At 34.7% G+C, this 16991-nt stretch overlaps 1 protein-coding gene, 1 long non-coding RNA gene and 7 other non-coding genes across 10 annotated transcripts in view; 6 read left to right on the top strand and 3 right to left on the bottom strand.

Annotated features, from left to right (window-relative positions):
• Positions 1-16991, top strand: part of slc7a6 (solute carrier family 7 member 6) — a 260369-nt gene that overhangs the window by 78962 nt on the left and 164416 nt on the right. The gene's annotated exons all lie outside the window — the stretch shown is intronic.
• Positions 1-16991, bottom strand: part of LOC133546593 (uncharacterized) — a 242783-nt gene that overhangs the window by 79054 nt on the left and 146738 nt on the right. The window lies entirely within an intron of this gene.
• LOC133548288 (U5 spliceosomal RNA) lies at positions 450-563 on the top strand. Its single transcript, XR_009805825.1, has one exon. It is a non-coding gene; the product is annotated as a U5 spliceosomal RNA (small nuclear RNA).
• LOC133548312 (U5 spliceosomal RNA) lies at positions 4722-4836 on the bottom strand. The gene has a single exon (XR_009805848.1). It is a non-coding gene; the product is annotated as a U5 spliceosomal RNA (small nuclear RNA).
• On the top strand, positions 7622-7732 carry LOC133548359 (U5 spliceosomal RNA). Its single transcript, XR_009805893.1, has one exon. It is a non-coding gene; the product is annotated as a U5 spliceosomal RNA (small nuclear RNA).
• Positions 8139-8252, top strand: LOC133548300 (U5 spliceosomal RNA). Its single transcript, XR_009805837.1, has one exon. It is a non-coding gene; the product is annotated as a U5 spliceosomal RNA (small nuclear RNA).
• On the bottom strand, positions 10913-11026 carry LOC133548319 (U5 spliceosomal RNA). The gene has a single exon (XR_009805854.1). It is a non-coding gene; the product is annotated as a U5 spliceosomal RNA (small nuclear RNA).
• LOC133548316 (U5 spliceosomal RNA) lies at positions 14130-14243 on the top strand. The gene has a single exon (XR_009805852.1). It is a non-coding gene; the product is annotated as a U5 spliceosomal RNA (small nuclear RNA).
• Positions 16519-16629, top strand: LOC133548362 (U5 spliceosomal RNA). Its single transcript, XR_009805895.1, has one exon. It is a non-coding gene; the product is annotated as a U5 spliceosomal RNA (small nuclear RNA).

Here is a 16991-nt window from a genome sequence, read left to right as displayed (position 1 = left end):
AGACAAGAACTAAAACACTACGCACGGGAGCAAAACTGAAAAGTAAAATTAAGTCAGGGTGTGATGTGACAGGTGGTGACAGTACACCTACTTTGAGACAAGAGCTATAGTGATGCATGTTTGGTTATGCTTTAAATTCACTTTTAACATCTTTTTATCCTCGACTGAGTTTCATTTCTTCATGTTTTCTGTTGGTGGTGTGCCTCCAGATTTTTTATATGAAAAAAATGCGCCTCGGCTGTAAAAAGGTTGCAAAACACTGTTACACTACTTGTTATATAGAAGGTCTCTAAAATGTGTTGATATATTTAAGGTGGCACTGCGTTGTCTGTGAATGTGATTGGATGTCATCAGTTGTTGTTGGTTCATTCAAGTGTGCCACCTTAAGACCGTGTGTTACCTCGCTGTGGCTGGGAATGTCCTTGGCCACAGTACGTTTCCACGCCAGATCACTCTTGTTTCTCTTCAGATCGCATAAATCTTTCGCCTTTTACTAAAGATTTCCGTGGGGAGGAACAACAAGAGTATAACTCAATTTTTTGATGCCCTGCGAAAGCGGGGCTTCTTTAATCTGTACAAAATTCAATATCCGAAAAATATAGTATTTATTGCCGATATTCCTCCGATTTTGCCATATCCATCCATCCATCTTCTTCCGCTTATCCGAGGTCGGGTCGCGGGGGCAGCAGCCTAAGCAGGTAAGCCCAGACTTCCCTCTCCCCAGCCACTTCGTCTAGCTCTTCCCGGGGGATCCCGAGGCGTTCCCAGGCCAGCCGGGAGACATAGTCTTCCCACCGTGTCCTGGGTCTTCCCCGTGGCCTCCTACCGGTTGGACGTGCCCTAAACACCTCCCTAGGGAGGCATTCGGGTGGCATCCTGACCAGATGCCCGAACCACCTCATCTGGCTCCTCTCGATGTGGAGGAGCAGCGGCTTTACTTTGAGTTCCTCCCGGATGACAGAGCTTCTCACCCTATCTCTAAGGGAGAGACCCGCCACACGGCGGAGGAAACTCATTTGGGCCGCTTGTACCCGTGATCTTATCCTTTCGGTCATGACCCAAAGGTCATGACCATAGGTGAGGATGGGAACGTAGATCGACCGGTAAATTGAGAGCTTTGCCTTCCGGCTCAGCTCCTTCTTCACCACAACGGATCGATACAACGTCCGCATTACTGAAGACGCCGCACCGATCCGCCTGTCGATCTCACGATCCACTCTTCCCTCACTCGTGAACAAGACTCCTAGGTACTTGAACTCCTCCACTTGGGGCAGGGTCTCCTCCCCAACCCGGAGATGGCACCCCACCCTTTTCCGGGCGAGAACCATGGACTCGGACTTGGAGGTGCTGATTCTCATTCCGGTCGCTTCACACTCGGCTGCGATGTTGCCAGAGAAATTCCGAAATCGACACATTGTTTTGCCCTTTCAGGTTCTAAGCATAGGGGTAAGGAACTTATGGCTCTAGAGCCAGATGTGGCTCTTTTGATGACTGCATCTGGCTCTCAGATAAATCTTAGCTGACATTGCAAAAGACGATAAGTAATGAATAATTCCGCTGGTAATCACAGTGTTAAAAATAATGTTCAACATATAAAACATTCTCATTTATTTTTTAATCCATCCATTCGTTTCTACCGCACCCGTTTAAGAATTCGCATTAATGGTAAGAAGTATTTTATTTATTATTGTAACTGAACACAAACATTATGTTAAAATGTTATAATCATATTTATTACTACTAACATACATTTTTAAGTGCAAATAATTGTGCAGAGACATCCACTGTTTCAAGCAAATATTATCAAAAAAAACCTTACAATTCAGTGTTTTTAAAGGGAAAAACATTGAGTGTAAAAAATGTTCACCAATGTTAATTTTTGACAGGTTTTTAAATTAGTTTCAGTTAGTCTTTTAACCAAAATGTGTTTTAGTCATGGGTTAGTCATCTAAATTAATTTAGATTTAGTCAATGAAATTCCTAAACACCGGTCTTGAAAGGATTGTATTAATTATAATTGCAGAGCATCTCAAAAACTGAATTCACAACAAGACCTGCTCTCCATCAATAATATTTCAATGATAACATTTCACACTATGAACAGCACAGTGGAAGGGGGGTTTGAGCCTGTGCCTCACAATACAAAGGTCCTGAGTTCAATCTTGAGATCTTTCTGTGTGGAGTTTGCATGTTCTCCCCGTGACTGTGCAGGTTTCCACCGGGTACGGGACAAACGGTAGAAATGGATGGATGGATGGTTAGCTTCAGAATAACAATATTATTAAGAAGAATAAGAGACTTATTATACTCTAAATATGTTGGTGTTACTTAGAAATCCATTCATCCATTTTCTACTGCTTCTTCGTTAATGCCCGCATTTAGTTGTATTCAGTGTTAAAAAAATATTATATGGCTCTCACGGAAATACATTTTTAAATATGTGGCTTTCATGGCTCTCTCAGCCAAAAAGGTTCCCGACCTCTGTTCTAAGCGTTTGATAAGGGGTCATTTTTACGAGGCGATATCGACGATGACTTGCTGTAAATATATCTAACATGTCTGCTATAACGGAAAAAATTTCAATCTTCTCAAATAATTACGTATATTATAAAAATAACAGTAAAATTATAACGGAAAAATTGAGCAAAACATTCGAATTAAAAGACAAAAAGCTGACATTTTTATACTAATATATATAGTCTTTTATAACAACATTTTGTCTTTGAATGCATATATTTGGTTTTAACATTTAAAAATATATCCATCCATTATCTACCGCTTCTTCCCTTTTGTGGCCACGGGGGGCGCTGGCGCCTATCTCAGCTACAATCGGGCGGAAGGCGGGGTACACTCTGGACAAGTCGCCATCTTATTGCAGGTTTTTTTTTTGTCATTAAATTACAATTGTTTTACTGTTATTTTTTGTTTTATAAATTTAAATGTTATTTAATATTACAAAGTATGACTGCAGGTTTGTTATCGCCGATATACAGAAATGATGGCACATTATTTGTAACTCCCTCCACATAGCACTGACACAATGGCTTTCTTTGACTGGTTTATTGAAGGCTTCCTTTCCTTTCAATTCACCGTGAAAACTGTTAATAAAATAAAGCATGTTACAAACGTAAAAATATGTGGCTCAAACATTTTTACCGAAGTAAAATACAAACAGAAATGACAAATACCTCGTTGGCCTGCATGCTCCTTTTAGGAGGAAATTGTGATCTTCTGGCTGTTATAGCCCAAACGCTGAAAGTCCTTGTGAAACTTTTTAGTCCTTTTTTACCATCAGTTGCTCTCTTTATTCCTTCTCAGTGCATCAAACAGATCACTCATACCCAGAAGTAGCTTCCTTATATCCGTTCACAGACCAATCGAGACACTTCAAAACAAACGCATGCCCACAAACCCAACAAAAAAGGCATTAAATGACATTTTTAACCATAGTAACTTGAATAAAGCCTTCTTATGAACTTTTATACATTTTGATTTAAATTCCCTTTTATGAACTTAACGTATTCTGTTTTTAGAGAAATAATACAAATTATAATTATTAGTCGCGACAGTTACATTATTAGTTATTTAAGATTTTCTTACCCCACCTAGTGACACAAAATGTTATCACTACGATTAAGCCCAGATAATTCATCAATGATATGCTTTTAACAGTGTGGAGACGCCCTGTTTTTGCAGCGCATCAAAAATTGAGTTATATTCTTGTTGCTCCTCACCACTCCACCCTCCTCCCTAGTGATGGGTCGCAAACGAGATTTAAAAACACTTTAAAAATTCATCTTCAACCCAAAATAAAATAAAATAAATACAATTAACGTGACGTTTGGTGCGTTCGCGCACACACATCAGTATAATTCGCTCCGAGGTTGACTCAGACACACACACACACACACACACACACACACACACACGTGCGTTTCCAGTGCGACTTAATGTCTTGGTTGTAAACTGTAAAGTATTTTATTGCGCTAAAATAACGATAATAATTTCTCAGTTCTTTTGTTTTGTGTTCATTTTTACAACTGTTTAATAACTAGTGTTTTTTTTTTTACTTAAGTTCTTGTGTGTTGTGAGGCGACTATCCGAGTTCAGTATTTGTTTTCACCTTATTTGCATGACTTACTTTATTGTAATTGATATTATAACTTTTTAAATTTGAATTTCTCAGTTCTTTTGTTTTGTGTTCATGTTTACAACTTTGTTCAATAACGAGAGTTTTGTTATTTACCTTAAGTGTTTGTGTTTTGAGGCGACAAGCCTTGTTTGCGCCTTATTTGCATTACTTTATTGCTATTGATATTACTTTTGTAATAATTTTTTTTTTTTTTTTACTTAAATCGTTATCCTGTGTTGTATTATTATCATAATCAATTAATAAAGGCACAAATTTGTTTTTCAAAAGTATCATACCCCGAAGTCCCCCCCAATCAGATGACGACACTTCCGGTATCGGCGATACTTGCCGGTATCGGATCGGAATCGATACCCAAACTTGCGATATCGCACATCCCTAATAAGTACCCAATAAGTAGCTCTTGCTTCCAAAAATGGTTGGTGAACCCTGATATAGCCGATTTCGCATCTTAAATTAACAGCATTAATCCACGTGGCTAAAATGTCGATATTATCAATACAATAATGTCTGTTGGGTGATTCTGGTTCACACTTCAAGATTTTACTTTATTGTTTTGAACATGGTAGGAAGCCCCGCTCTCGCAGGGCATCCAAAAAATTGAGTCATACTCTTGTTGTCCCTCCCCACGGAAATCTTTAGTAAAAGGCGAAAGATTTATGCGATCTGAAGAGAAACAAGAGTGATCTGGCGTAGAAACGTACTGTGGCCAAGGACATTCCCAGCCACAGCGAGGTAACACACGGTCTTAAGGTGGCACACTTGAATGAACCAACAACAACTGATGACATCCAATCACATTCACAGACAACGCAGTGCCACCTTAAATATAAGATATATATATATATATATATATATATATATATTTCTCCGATCTGATACAAATTTTAGAGCCTTGAATAAAAAAAATTATATATATATATATATATATATATATATATATATATATATATATATATATATATATATATATATGTATGTATATATATATATATATATATATATATATATATATATATATATATATATATATATGTATGTATATACCATCTTAGAGCCTTGAGTAAAATAAAACATAAATAAATAAAAACATTGTTAATTTTTAATCTGACACCAATTTTAGAGCCTTGTGTTATTTTTTTTTTTAAAAAGACAAAAAAATTATTTCCGATCTGATGCAGATTTTAGAGCCTTGAATAAAATAAGAAGAAAAAAAAAAAATCATTGTTATTTTCCGATCTGAGACCGATTTTAAAGCCTCGAGTGAAAAAAACATTTTTAAAAATTAAAATCTTTTTAATTTTCGATCTGATACCAATTTTAAGAACTTGAGTAAAAAACAAAAATTAAATAAAAATTGATTTTCGATCTGATACCGATTTTAGAGCCTTCAATTAAAAAAATAATAATAATAAAATAAAAATAAAAAATAAAATATATATATATTTATATATATATATATATATATATATATATATTTCCTATCTGATGCCAATTATATAGCTATGAGTGAAAAAAAATACATTAAAAAATTCTAAACATTTTGATTTTCAATCTGATACCCATTTGAGAGCCTTGAGTAAAATAAAAAATAAATTAAACATAAACATTGTTAATTTCCAATCTGACACCAATTTTAGAGCGTTGTGTTAATTTTTTTTTTTTTAAAGACAAAAAATGTATTTCCGATCTGATCCAGATTTTAGAGTTAAGAGAAAAAAAAAAGAGAAAAAGAAAAAGTGGATTTCCAACCTGATACATTATTTAGAGACTTGAGTAAAAGAAAATAGAAAAAAAAAGATTTCCGATCTGATACCAATTTTAGAGCCTTGAGTAAAATAAGAAAAAATTAAAATAAAAAACATTGTTATTTTCCGATCTGAGACCGATTTTAAAGCCTGGAGTGAAAAAAACATTTTGAAAAATGAAAAACTTTTGGATTTCCGATCTGATACCAATTTTAAGAACTTGAGTAAAAAATAAAAATAAAATGAAACATTGATTTCCGATCTGATACCGATTTTAAAGAATGGAGTAAAAAAGTATAAAAAAAAAAGTTTTTTCGATCAGATACCAATTTTAGAGACACGAGTCAAATAAAAAATAAATGAATAAAACAAACCTTGATTTCCGATTTGATAACAATTTTACAGCCTTGACTTGAAAAAAAAGTGGAAAAAAAAATTCTGTTCTGATACCGATTTTAGAGCCTTGAGTAAAAAAAAACGTAAAAATTCAAAACATTTTAATTTTCGATATGATACCAATTTTAGAGCCATGAGTAAAACTAAATATTTTCAATCAATTTAGTAAACTAAAAAGGCCGTATTGGCATGTGTTGCAATGTTAATATTTCATCATTGATATATAAACTATCAGACTGTGTGGTGGGTAGTAGTGGCTTTCAGTAGGTCTTTAACTATATTTACTGTAAGTCTAGTCGGTATCGCATTGTTTAAAAAATAAAAAGTGTTAAAATCTCACTTTCGAGTGTTTACAACCCAGAAGGGCGATACAGAGTGTCGATATCCACACTTTCTTTGCATCATCAGGGAGATTTTGACTTGCTTTGATTAAATTTCATAAATCATGTTGTTTTCTCGGTCCGAATAGCACTTTTTGTTGGAGGCTCCCATTAAAACAATGTGAATATGTGAGGAGCCATCAACATGTGACCTCATCGTCTGTGACTTCCGGTAAAGGCAGGACGTTTTTGTCAGCACCAAAAGTTGTGAACTTTATCATCAATGTTCTCTACTGAATCCTTTCAGCAAAAACATGGCAATATTGCCAAATGATGAAGTATGACACCTAGAATGGACCTGCTATCCCCGTTTAAATAAGAACATCTCATTTCAGTAGACCTTTAAATGTTTTGTGTAAAAAGTGCTTACATGGGAGTTAAACAGAAAATAATATAAACATGAACATGGGGTAGATTAAAAAAAATCAGGGAGTATTATCGCCGTATTTTTAATAACTTTCATTTAAATTCTTTCATTCTGATTATCGACGCACGGGGGCGCCATTGACTACCATCTTTAAAGGTTTTAATTTATTTTGTAAAATGTGGATTTTTTTTAATACATGCGACTTCCTGGAACTTAGATCTATGTCTAATTGTCTTGCTTTTCAACCCACTCAAAACCTTCAAAAAAACCACACTTACCGACCTTGATATAAGACATGTCAACATACTAAACATCAGCATTATGAATACGTAAATGCCATTTAAAGCCCAAAAGTTGACTTCACAACACGTCGATGTGCCTCTTGCGTCGACAACAGGATGTCCAACGATCTTCAAAATAAAAGTTCAACATCATGGGAGGAAATACCAAAATAAAACCGTTATGTGTTAAAAAACAAACATGAAGTGAAGCCAAAACAGATTATATATTCTTGTTGTATGTTACACTACTTGTTATATAGAACGTCTATTTGAAATGACAGCGTGTTGTATGGCAGATCACTCTTGTTTCTCTTCAGATCGCCTAGATCTTTCGCCTTTTATTAAAGTTTTCCGTGGGGAGGAACAACAATAATACAACTCAATTTTTGATGCCCTGCGAGAGCGGGGCTTCTCTACTTTGTTCAAAATAATATTAACAGTAGACATTGTGAGCTGATATTAGATGATCAACATTATACATCATCAATAGGAATCAGAAAATCTTAAATAACTAATGATGTGCGATTCTTACTTGGTATCGGCGACAACGAACCGATAGACATACTTTGAAATATCAAATAACATATGTATATTTTTTAGAAAAAAAAGTAAAACAATTGTATTTTAATGAGAAAGGCTGACATTTTTAAACTAATATTAGTAACATACTTAGTCACCTATTACACAAATTTTGTTATAAAATATATTATTTTAGATTTTTTTGTTGTTGGTTCATTCAAGTGTGCCACCTTAAGACCGTGTGTTACCTCGCTGTGGCTGGGAATGTCCTTGGCCACAGTACGTTTCCACGCCAGATCACTCTTGTTTCTCTTCAGATCGCATAAATCTTTCGCCTTTTACTAAAGATTTCCGTGGGGAGGAACAACAAGAGTATAACTCAATTTTTTGATGCTCTGCAAAAGCGGGGCTTCTCTACACTGTTAAAAATAATATCTGAAATTTAGTCAGGGGAAGTCAAAATTTTCCTGATGATGCAAAGAAAGTGTGGATATCGACACTCCGTATTGCCCTTCTGGGTAGTAAACGCTTGAAAGTGAGATTTAACACTTTTAATTTTTTAAACAATGCGATATCGGCTAGACTTACTGTAAATATACTTAAAGGCCTACTGAAAGCCACTACTACCCACCACACAGTCTGATAGTTTATATATCAATGATGAAATATTAACATTGCAACACATGCCAATACGGCCTTTTTAGTTTACTAAATTGCAATTTTAAATATCATTTAAATATCCCAAAACATGACGTCACAAGGCTCCGTCGTAAAAAAAAAAAAAGTACAGGAAGTGAGGTAACTTTCGCGCATGCGTGGATCGATCAGTAGCGATGGCTTCGCTTTGTAGTTATCTTTCTTTTCTCCCCACTCAAAACGTCCCCATAACTACACTTACCGACCTTGATATAAGACATTTCAACATAGTAAACATCAGCATTACAATAAGTAAAAGCCATTTAAACCCCGATAATTAACTCCACAACACGTAACGTACATCTATGTCTTGCACCAACAACGGGATGTCCGCCGACCTTCAAAATAAAAGCTCCACATCGTGGCAGGAAATACCAAAATAAAGCCGTTATGTGTTCAAAAAATAAATAAGAAGCGAAGCCAAAACAGATTAAAAGATGTGGATTTAGCTGACACTCACACATAAACATAAACATATATATGTTCTCGTGTGTCGTGAGAGATTATGTAGTTACTTGCTAAATTATACAATTGCTTATGTACTTTAATGGTACCTGGTGTATTTCTTTTTTTTTTTTACACAACCTGCAGAAATATTTCTTCACATTTTGCAGTAAAAAAATAACTGGCAGCTCAGTTCACCGTTTTTTTTCTTCTCAGCATATTACTATCAATTAAAAAACGGTACTACAGTTTTTTTTACAGTAAAATTCTAGCAACTGAGCTCTCAGTTTTTAACTGTAAAATATATTGTCATTTTCACAGTGACTGACTAATAAACGTGTTGGGATATAACAAAGAAATAAAAACAACAAATGTTTTGGGGCGGCATACCTGGGTTGGTAGAGCGGCCGTGCCAGCAACTTGAGGGTTGCAGGTTCGATTCCCGCTTCCGCCATCCTAGTCACTGCCGTTGTGTCCTTGGGCAAGACACTTTACCCACCTGCTCCCAGTGCCACCCACACTGCTTTAAATGTAACTTAGATATTGGGTTTCACTATGTAAAAGTGCTTTGAGTCACTAGAGAAAAGCACTATATAAATATAATTCACTTCACTTCACTCCACCAAAGGGGCATATTTTTAGTTTTTGTGTTATATAACATGAATTGATTAACATTGAAAAACTTATTCGGGTGTCACCATTTAGTGGTCAATTGTACGAAATATGTACTAAACTGTGCAATCTACTAATAAAAGTATCAATAAATCAATCAATAGGTAACTGAGTCTTATTATTCATTATTAGTTAAAACAATTCAGCTTATTCTCATTACATACCAATTGTTGGCTCTTTTTTTCTCTATATTGACTATTTTTATCCGATGTAAGAATAAAATAAAATGAATAATAATGTTACTATTGTGTAACTGCATAACCTAGTGTGTCAAAAAGTATACTTCCACAAAAATATTCATATTCAGTTAAATAATTAGCATTGTTTATTGTGGTTGTGATTTTTTTTAAATCCATTCATAAGTTTGTATTTTTTTTTTAAATTAACTAGCTAACATAGTATATATTTTCAGTACATTTTATTTGAAACGCTTCTAATGTTTCAGATCTAACCTTTTTCTACTTAAGGCCACATACTGAAAAGTATGAGGGGCCATTTTATTTGATATATATTGTCACGGTGGAAGAGGGGTTAGTGCGTCTGCCTCACAATACGAAGGTCCTGCAGTCCTGGGTTCAAATCCAGGCTCAGGATCTTTCTGTGTGGAGTTTGCATGTTCTCCCCGTGAATGCGTGGGTTCCCTCCGGGTACTCCGGCTTCCTCCCACTTCCAAAAACATGCACCTGGCGATAAGTTGATTGGCAACACTAATTGGTCCCTAGTGTGTGAATGTGAGTGTGAATGTTGTCTGTCTATCTGTGTTGGGCCTGTGATGAGGTGGCGACTTGTCCAGGGTGTACGCCGCCTTCCGCCCGACTGTAGCTGAGACGGGCGCCAGCGCCTGCCGCGACCCCAAAAGCGGTAGAAATGGATGGATATAATTTTCAAAATGTTAAAAACATATATTATATGCATTCAAAGACAAAATGTTGTTATAAAAGACTATATATGTTAGTATAAAAATGTCAGCTTTTTGTCTTTTAATTCAAATTTTTCCCCTTACAATTTCACTGTTATTTTATTTTTATATACGTAATTATTTGAGAAGATTAAACTTTTTTCCATTTTAGCAGACACGTCAGATATATTTACAGCAAGTCATCGTCGATATCGCCTCGTAAATGTTACATATTATTTTAACGCTTATATCTTGAAAAGGCAATACGGAGTGTCGATTTCGGCATTTCTATTACTTCAACAGAGAGATATCGGCTGTATGTACGACTTTATTCAGGTATTGACTTTTGACAGATTACAGAAGCCCCGCTTTCGCAGGGCACCAAAAAATTGAGTTACACTCTTGTTGTTCCTCCCCACGGAAATCTTTAGTAAAAGGCGAAAGATTTATGCGATCTGAAGAGAAACAAGAGTGATCTGGCGTGGAAACGTACTGTGGCCAAGGACATTCCCAGCCACAGCGAGGTAACACACGGTCTTAAGGTGGCACACTTGAATGAACCAACAACAACTGATGACATCCAATCACATTCACAGACAACACAGTGCCACCTTAAAGGGGAACATTATCACAATTTCAAAAGGGTTAAAAACAATAAAAATCAGTTCCCAGTGGCATGTTGTATTTTTTGAAGTTTTTTTCAAAATTTTACCGGTCTCCGAATGTCCCTAAAAAAAGCTTTAAAGTGCTTGATTTTCGCTATTTGCGATGCCACTATCCATTTCCCTGTGACGTCATACAGTGCTGCCAATGTAAACAAACAATGGGAATACCACAGCAAGATATAGCGACATTAGCTCGGATTCAGATTCGGATTTCAGCGGCTTAAGCGATTCAACAGATTACGCATGTATTGAAACGGATGGTTGGAGTATGAAAGTATTGAAGAAGAAACTGAAGCTATTGAGCGAATAGCTATTGATGCTATTCATAGCCATAGCATGGCCGAATAGCTGCGTTAGCATCGCCGGTAAAATGTGCGGACCAAACGATCAGGACGTTCGCATCTTGTGACACTGGAGCAACTTAAATCCGTCGATTGGTAAGTGTTTGTTTCGCATTAAATGTGGGTGGAAGGAAACGTGATATAGTTACAAATGCATCTGCAGGTTATCCATACATCTCTGTGCCATGTCTGCTTTAGCACCGCCGGTGAATAGCATGTTAGCGTCGATTAGCATAGCATGATAGCATCGATTAGCTGGCAGTCACGCCGCGACCAAATATGTCTGATTAGCACATAAGTCAACATCAACAAAACTCACCTTTGTGATTTTGTTGACTTTATCATTGCAAATGCATCTGCAGGTTATCCATACATCTCTGTGCCATGTCTCTCTTAGCATCACCGGTAAAATGTGGAGACACTCTGGCACATTCAATGGGGGTCTGGCGGCAGACACTTTGGCATCTTCGGGCCGGTGGTGCAACTTGAATCCCTCCCTGTTAGTGTTGTTACACCCTCCGACAACACACCGTCGAGGCATGATGTCTCCAAGGTTCCAAAAAATAGTCGAAAAAACGGAAAATAACAGAACTGAGACCCAATGTTTACAATGGTTTGAAAATGAAAATGGCGGCTGTATTACCTCGGCGACGTCACATTCTGACGTCATCCCCTCCAGAACGAATAAACAGAAATACGTTTAATTCGCCAAAATTCACCCATTTAGAGTTCGGAAATCGGTTAAAAAAATATATAGTATTTTTTTGCACCATCAAAGTATATATTGAAGCTTACATAGGTCTGCTGATAATGTTCCCCTTTAAATATATCAACACATTTTAGTCTTCTAGCTTTACTGCACTATTTGCTGGCTTGCACGCTAAGGATTCTGGGAATTACATACAACACGCTGTCATTTCAAATAGACGTTCTGTATAACAAGTAGTGTAACATACAACAAGAATATATAATCTGTTTTGGCTTCACTTGTTTTTGTTTTTTAACACATAACGGTTTTATTTTGGTATATCCTTCCATGATGTTGAACTTTTATTTTGAAAATTGTTGGACATCCTGCAGACGACAGCGGGAGGCAGCGTGCAGGTAAAAAGGTATCTAAAGCTTAAACCAAAAATAAATAAAAGGTGAGAGCCCCTAAGAAAAGGCTTTGAAGCTTAGGGATGTCTATGCAGAATGAAACTGAAACTGAACTGGGTGACAAAGTAAACAAAAACAGAATGCTGGACGACAGCAAAGACTTCAACGTGTGGAGCAGAGACGGCGTCCATAAAGTACATCCGTACATGACATGACAATCAACAATGTCCACACCAAAAAAAGATCGCAACAACATAAATATTCTTGATTGCTACAACAAAGTATATGCGGGGAACAGCGCTCAAAGGAAGACATGAAACTGCAACAGGAAAATGCAAGAAAAACAAAACAAAACAGGAAAAGCCACTAAAATAGGAGCGCAAGACAAGAACTAAAACACTTGAGTCTCTAAAATTGGTATCTGATCGAAAAAACTTTTTTTTTTATACTTTTTTACTCCATTCTTTAAAATCGGTATCAGATCGGAAATCAATGTTTTATTTTATTTTTATTTTTTACTCAAGTTCCTAAAATTGGTATCAGATCGAAAATCAAAAAGTTTTTCATTTTTACAAATTTTTTTTTCACTCGAGGTTTTAAAATCGGTCTCGGATCGGAAAATAACTATGTTTTTTTGTTTTTTTTTCTAATTTTACTCAAGGCTCTAAAATTGGTATCAGATCAGAAATCATTTTTTTTCTTTTTTATTTTACTCAAGTCTCTAAAATTTGTATCAGGTTAGAAATCCATTTTTTCTTTTTCTCTTTTTTTCTCTTTTTTTCCCTCTTAGCTCTAAAATCTGCATCAGATCGGAAATAAAAATTAAAATGTTTTGAATTTTTTAATGTCTTTTTTTTTTTACTCATAGCTATATATTGGCATCAGATCGGATATATATATATATATATATATATATATATATATATATATATATATATATATATATATATATATATATGTCCAGGGTGTACCCCGCCTTCCGCCCGATTGCAGCTGAGATAGGCGCCAGCGCCCCCCGCGACCCCAAAAGGGAATAAGCGGTAGAAAATGGATGGATGGATATATATATATATATATATATACATATATATATGTATGTACATATATATATATATATATATTCTTTTTTTAAAGTTTTTAAAAACAATTTATTCAAGGCTCTAAAGTTGGTATCAGATCAGAAATTAAAAATGTTTTTATTTATTTATTTATTTTTTTACTCCAAGCTCTAAAATTTGTATCAGCTCGGATATATATATATATATATATATATATATATATATATATATATATATATATATATTATATTATATTATATTATATTATATTATATTTAAGGTGGCACTGCGTTGTCTGTGAATGTGATTGGATGTCATCAGTTGTTGTTGGTTCATTCAAGTGTGCCACCTTAAGACCGTGTGTTACCTCGCTGTGGCTGGGAATGTCCTTGGCCACAGTACGTTTCCACGCCAGATCACTCTTGTTTCTCTTCAGATCGCATAAATCTTTCGCCTTTTACTAAAGATTTCCGTGGGGAGGAACAACAAGAGTATAACTCTATTTTTTGATGCCCTGCGAAAGCGGGGCTTCTCTACACTGTTGAAAGTAATATTGGAAACTTATTTGGAGGAAGTCAAAATCTCCCTGTTGATGCAAGGAAGATATGGATATCGACACTCTGTATTGCTCTTCTGGGTTGTAAACGCTTGATAGTGAGGTATAACACTTTTTTTAATAAACAATGTGATGTCGGGTGGACATATTTATATATATATATATATATATATATATATATATATGTGTGTGTATATATTTCTCTGATCTGATACAAATTTTAGAGCTTTGAGTAAAAAAATTAAAAAGAGAAAAAAATTTATTTCCGATTTTAGAGCCTTGAATAAAAAATAATAAAAACATTTTCAAAAAATTATATATATACATATGTATATATATATATATATATATATATATATATATTTCCGATCTGATGCCAATTTTATAGCTATGAGTAAAAAACAAAGACATTAAAAAATCAAAACATTTTGATTTTCAATCTGATACCCATTTTAGAGCCTTGAGTAAAATAAAACATGAATAAATAAAAACATGTCTTGTGTTGATTTTTTTTTAAAAAGACAAAAAATTAATTTCCGATCTGATGCAGATTTTAGAGCGAACAGAGAAAAAAAAAGAGAAAAAAAGACAAAAAGAAAAAAAATGGATTTCCAACCTGATACAAATTTTAGAGACTTGAGTAAAAGAAAAAACAAAAAAAGGAATTTCCGATCTGATACCAATTTTAAAGCCTTGAGTAAAATAAGAAAAAACAAACAAAAAAACATTGTTATTTTCCGATCTGAGACCGATTTTAAAGCCTCGAGTGAAAAAAAACATTTTTAAAAATGATAAACTTTTTGATCTGATACCAATTTTAAGAACTTGAGTAAAAAATAAAAATAAAATAAAACATTGATTTCTCTTATTTTAAAGAATGGAGTAAAAAAGTATAAAAAAAATTTTTTTTCGCTTAGACACCAATTTTAGAGACTCAAGTCAAATAAAAAATAAATTAATAAAACAAAAACTTAATTACCGATCTGATAACGATTTTAGAGCCTTGACTTGAAAAAAAATTGGAAAAAAAAAAAATTCTGATCCGATACCGATTTTAGAGCCATGAGTAAAACAAAATATTTTCGATCAATTTAGTAAACTAAAAAGGCCGTATTGGCATGTGTTGCAATGTTAATATTTCATCATTGATATATAAACTATCAGACTGTGTGGTGGGTAGTAGTGGCTTTCAGTAGGTCTTTAACTATATTTACTGTAAGTCTAGTCGATATCGCATTGTTTATAAAAAGTGTTATATCTCACTATCAAGTGTTTACAACCCAGAAGGGCGATACAGAGTGTCGATATCCAACTTTCTTTGCATCATCAGGGAGATTTTGACTTGCTTTGATTAAATTTCAGAAATCATGTTGTTTTCTCGGTCCGAATAGCACTTTTTGTTTGCGGCTCCCATTAAAAACAATGTGAATATGTGAGGAGTCATCAACATGTGACCTCATCGTCTGTGACTTCCGGTAAAGGCAGGACTTTTTTGTCAGCACCAAAAGTTGGGAACTTTATCCTGGATGTTCTCTACTAAATCCTTTCAGCAAAAACATGTCAATATCGCCAAATGATGAAGTATGACACCTAGAATGGACCTGCTATCCCCGTTTAAATAAGAACATCTCATTTCAGTAGACCTTTAAATGTTTTGTGTAAAAAGTGCTTACATGGGAGTAAAACAGAAAATAATATAAACATGAACATGGGGTAGATTAAAAAAAATCAGGGAGTATTATCGCCGTATTTTTAATAACTTTCATTTAAATTCTGTCATTCTGATTATCGACGCACGGGGGCGCCATTGACTCCCATCGTTAAAGGTTTTAATTTATTTTATAAAATGCGGATTTTTTTAAATATACGCGACTTCCTGGAACTTAGATCTATGTCTAATTGTCTTGCTTTTCAACCCACTCAAAACCTTCAAAAAACCACACTTACCAACCTTGATATAAGACATGTCAACATACTAAACATCAGCATTATGAATACGTAAATGCCATTTAAAGCCCAAAAGTTGACTTCACAACACGTCGATGTGCCTCTTGCGTCGACAACAGGATGTCCAACGATCTTCAAAATAAAAGTTCAACATCATGGGAGGAAATACCAAAATAAAACCGTTATGTGTTAAAAAACAACCATGAAGTGAAGCCTAAACAGATTATATATTCTCGTTGTATGTTACACTACTTGTTATATAGAACGTCTATTTGAAATGACAGCGTGTTGTATGGCAGATCACTCTTGTTTCTCTTCAGATCGCCTAAATCTTTCGCCTTTTATTAAAGTTTTCCATGGGGAGGAACAACAATAATATAACTCAATTTTTGATGCCCTGCGAGAGCGGGGCTTCTCTACTTTGTCCAAAATAATATTAACAGTAGACATTGTGAGCTGATATTAGACGATCAACATTATACATCATCAATCGGAATCAGAAAATCTTAAATAACTAGTGATGTGCGATTCTTACTTGGTATCGGCGACAACGAACCGATAGACATACTTTGAAATATCAAATAACATATGTATATATATTTTTTTTTAAAGTAAAACAATTGTATTTTAATGAGAAAGGCTGACATTTTTAAACTAATATTAGTAACATACTTAGTCACCTATTACACAAATTTTGTTATAAAATATATTATTTTAGATTTTTTTGTTGTTGGTTCATTCAAGTGTGCCACCTTAAGACCGTGTGTTACCTCGC

This window comes from Nerophis ophidion, linkage group LG02, assembly GCF_033978795.1.
Source record: "Nerophis ophidion isolate RoL-2023_Sa linkage group LG02, RoL_Noph_v1.0, whole genome shotgun sequence".
Lineage (NCBI taxonomy): Eukaryota > Metazoa > Chordata > Actinopteri > Syngnathiformes > Syngnathidae > Nerophis > Nerophis ophidion.
The sequence above is the reverse complement of the archived record's forward strand: the minus strand, read 5'-3'. Positions and strand labels throughout refer to the sequence as shown.